The 4487-nt window shown below is 41.4% G+C and overlaps 1 protein-coding gene across 1 annotated transcript in view; it reads left to right on the plus strand.

Annotated features, from left to right (window-relative positions):
• The first annotated feature begins 358 nt into the window (after positions 1–358).
• si:ch73-362m14.4 (actin-binding protein WASF3) overlaps positions 359–4487 on the plus strand; it is a 14836-nt gene continuing 10707 nt past the window's right edge. The window contains exon 1 of the mRNA XM_053649352.1: positions 359–633. The gene's annotated coding sequence lies outside the window, so the exon portion shown is untranslated. The remainder of the gene's footprint in view (positions 634–4487) is intronic.

Raw genomic sequence — 4487 nt, forward strand, 5'->3', positions numbered from 1 at the left:
CAGGAATGGTTCTGAGAAAAGAGCTTAATTTATTCAGGAATGTGTGCTGTGCAAAACTTTGGCATGATCGTGTCTCCCACAACATGTTTGAATGGAGCTGCTTTTCCATCTGAATGTGTCTACAGTGAACCTTCAGCCCAGATGAATCATTCTGGTTCTTTCCAGGTTCCACAAGAGGATCATCCGCGAGAGGAAGTCCTGTCACACCACAAGCCGTAACATGAATAATCTGTCCAGTAAACAGTCCATCAGGGAATAAGACAAGCTTAAAACTGAACGCTAAGGCTGTCGCTTCGAACCAAAACGAATCCAATACATTTATTTCACCCATTTTACCCGCTGGGGTGGTGGTCGACGAGTTCCGCGCATGCGCCGTGGCGTCTCTGCTGCGGTGCGCCGGCTGCCAAGGAAACGCGCGCGCGTGCACGCGGAGGAGGCGCGCCCCCTTCCATCCGATTCTCAGTAGAGCCGCTCCTGATCTCCTCCTCCTCCTCCTCCTCCTCCTCAGCACCGTGTCCACAATCACACCGTGACCATGGCGCAGGTCGGTAAAGCCCACGGCTCGTGAGGTGTATTTAACCGAGGAGCTGCTGCTGGAGTGAACAGAGAGGGAGGAGAGCGTCACAGCTGCAGGTGAGTGCTGGAGGTTTTCATCAATAAATATCGGTAGAATCCGTATTTTTCGGTCAGTGCATCACACTGCTGTCGGTCATCTACTGTAGAAATATAAAGCATGGCTCTTTGATGTTGCCGCTGCCCTTAATACCGAATTGAGCGTATTTGAATTGTGGAGCTATGACGTCATGAGTGCTATAATATCGCTGGTGTGTAAACGTGTCTGAGAGTAGTACCCCAGTTCCCCTGGAGTGCATCTTAAAATGAGTGACGTAATGGTAATCAACACCAGTACATCATCATCATCAACATCAACATCATCACATTCCCCAGCTTTAATCAACACCCGCACTAACGCTCACGGTGTTGCAGTGCTGGAGTCAGTTCTACATCAGTGTGGAGTAAACACGCAGGTGTTTGAATATACATTCCATTTTGAATATTTGAATTATATTCACATCACATGACATTTCTTAAATGTAAAAATGTTTTTGTTTTTTTTTTGCTAGTGACTTTTATTTGCTTTGTTCTTTCTCGAGGTAAGATTTGCCTTTAAAACATTTAATCCAATAATAATAATACGGTTTTGAGATTTTCAGTAAAAAGAATCAGAACTCAGAAGGAAATACAGATTTTATGTAAATTAAGTGAAAAATGAAGTGCCGGGAATTCCCTGCGGAACTCTGACGCTTCCAGAGCAGGTGAAGGAATAAAAACGTATTCATCTTCTACTCAGATAACTACGGTGACGTTAAACACGCGATGCCCAGCGTAACTACAGGTACTTACAGCCACAGTTAGCCTCTTAATAGCTACTGATCTATTTCAGTAGAATATTATGGTTCGTATCTACTGTTTTGACTCTGAACTTCTGTTGACTTCATGGATGCGAGCGCGAGCGTGAGAGACGATTGTGATCTGCTAAACGTCTCTGAAAGTGTTCGAATTTCCCTGGGAATCCTTTCTTGGAAAACTTTCTTGAAGGATTAATGTACGTGCATATTCATAAATAATAAACCGGGTTCTCCGGTTGATAAAGTCACGACGGCACGGACGCTACAAACGGTATAGCACAGCCATCATCAATAATTCACGGAAACTCAATGAGAATTCGATCAGTCCTATATCTGAACACGGCTTAGAAATGCCCCCAGAGATCCCATTAATCAGAGTCATGGTTAATCAAGAAGAAGAAGAAGAAGAAGAAGAGGAAAGTGCTGGAAGTTCTGCATGCCAGCTGAAGTCAGAAGTTCTCATCATTCTGAAATCACAGCATCGTCACGTGACATCAGCAGACAACAGTGACGTTATCCATAACGTTCACATCGAGAAAGTTTTCCTTCAAAAACATCGCTTTTAGAGACACATCTGTCTTCAAACACTAGCAGAACATCTGCACGTCTTCCTGTGTCCATCTTCTGCAGGGTTCTTGCTTCTTACCTTGTGCTGCTCAGAAGATTGGTTTTGTCATCTCAGGGATTTTTCCCTTTTGGTGTTAATGAGCAGCGATTAGAAAATATTTCTTTTTCATTTTGGTTTGTTCTGAACAGGAAGGTTATTTTTATGTTCCTGCTCCTGTGTTCCGCCTCTTTAGTAGGAAACCGGTTAGAACGAACTGAAAGAACATAATAACGTCCTTTACATAACCTGCTCTGCTGAATGGAAGCTGGGAGAATAAATAAAAATAAACTGCAGTGGGATTTCAGAATTGTAGGAAAAAATACTGTTCGTGTTTTCCGTCAGTTATTAATCGTTTAAACACTTTTTAAAGTATATTTTTTTCGTTCAGGAACAATTTAGAGTGATTTAGTTTGTGTTTTCAATTAGATTTGATGAAACAATTGAGAAAAATCTCGTAATTTTTGCTTCTCGTTTTCAGTTTCCTCCCCTGTAATGTTTATAATCCCTGTTAAAGTGTTTATTATTCACTGTTTATCGAGAAAGTGCAGAGTTAAAGCAGATGTTCGAACCCAATTCCACAGAGCATATTTTAATTACTTAATTACTTAATAAAATAATGATATGTAGAAAAACCAAACTCGTTTTGCTTTCTCAGTGCTGAATAAATGCTCAGTTTTAATAGCCAGAATTTAAATTATTTAAAGACTTCTGTAAATAATTAGCATTTCTGATATGTCGCTAGTAGCGTAATGACCAGAAGCCGGTCAGTTAGCGCTATGCTAAAACACATGCTAACATGTCTCTGTTAGCGTTCATTCACTATAACGCTCAACTGAAATCCCCAGAACAGAAGCGCTTTTATCAAAATAGCGTTCTTGTAAAAGAACAGCCTTCTCTCAGAGACATGTCCTGTGTGCTGGTGTGTCGTGTGTCTTCACTGAATGGAGTTTTAAATAGCCTTCAGAGCCGCTCTTGTGACAGTCACGGATCTTATGAGCTCATTCGGTTTTCTGTTGATGATTATTTTTACTAGAACACAGCACTTCTCTGCATCTTCCACTGAAGGGAAATGCCAGTGACTCAAATTCCCCAACAGGAAGGACATCGTGCTGCTGAACCCAGGCATTTCATTTGTATTCCAGCATCCAGGACCGTGAAGAGATTATGTAAACGCGCCTCTTTTGTACATGTAGCTCAGTGTATCTTTACACAGTTGTAGCTGAGACATTGCCAAGGCGCTCTCTCTCTCTCCTTCTCTCTCTCTTTCTCTCTTTCTCTTTCTCTCTCTCTCTCTTTCTCTTTCTCTCTCTCTCCTTCTCTCTCTCTCTCCTTCTCTCTCTCTCTCTCCTTCTCTCTCTCTTTCTCTCTCTCTCTCTCCTTCTCTCTCTCTCTCTCTCCCTTTCTTTTTCTCTCTCTCTCTCTTTCTCTCTCTCTCTCTCTCTCTCTCTCTCTCTCTCTCTCGTATTAATGTGTACAGAGCTACAGACTGTGGAGGCTGCGTGTTTGCATTTTTACTTCAGAGCTAATGATTAAGAATAATAGATTATTATCATAATGCTGATTATTATGATTAACACTTCATGCACCATGTACATCAGTCACTCAGTAACACAACGATGCAGCAATCCGTTATACAGCAGTGTGAGAGAATGATGCGTGTCTAATATCTAATACCTAAATACTAGAATACTAGAGATGGATAATCATCTAACAATGCTACTATCGGAGTGTGAGAAAACACAGACCCAATAAGCACTATGTTGGTCAGTTTAGAAATTTATTGTAATTTTTATTGGAATTAGAGCTGGGCAATATGATAATATAATATTGATATTGTGATATTGATCACCCCAATAAATTATTACAACCCAATCTTTAGGTGAGCAAAAGTATAGGAACAGATCAGTCTTGAAATAAATGAAAGTAAATAAACACTTAATAGTTGATGCATTTCCCTTGTACTCGCAGGAGCTGCATCAATCCTGCGACTCGCTGACACCAAACTGCTGCTTTCTTCTTCTGTGTAGCTTCTCCAGGTTTTTACTGCAGCTTCTTTCGGTTGTTGTGTGTTTCGGGGGGTTTCTCTCTTCAGTCTCCTCTTCAGGAGGTGAGATGATCAGTTGGGTGAAGGTCTGGTGATTGACTTGTCCAGTCTAAACCCTTCCACTTTCCCCCTGATGAAGTCCTGTGTTGAGGTAGAAGTGTGTTTTGGATCGTTGTCTTGCTGCATGATGACGTTCCTCCTGATTCATTTGGATGCGTTTCTCTGTAAATTGGCAACAAAATGTTCCTGTAAGCTTCAGAATTCATTCTGCTGCTACCATCACGAGTTCACCATCAGTAAATCTCATGAGCAGATCCTTTCTTTCGCCACACTTTGGCCTTTCCATCATTTTGGTAGAGGTTCATATCGGTTCCAGAACTTTTGTGTGAATTCCAATCTGGCTTTCTGATTCTTACTGCTGATGAGT

The sequence above is a fragment of the Ictalurus furcatus genome, chromosome 18 (assembly GCF_023375685.1).
Source record: "Ictalurus furcatus strain D&B chromosome 18, Billie_1.0, whole genome shotgun sequence".
Classification (NCBI taxonomy): Eukaryota; Metazoa; Chordata; class Actinopteri; order Siluriformes; family Ictaluridae; genus Ictalurus; species Ictalurus furcatus.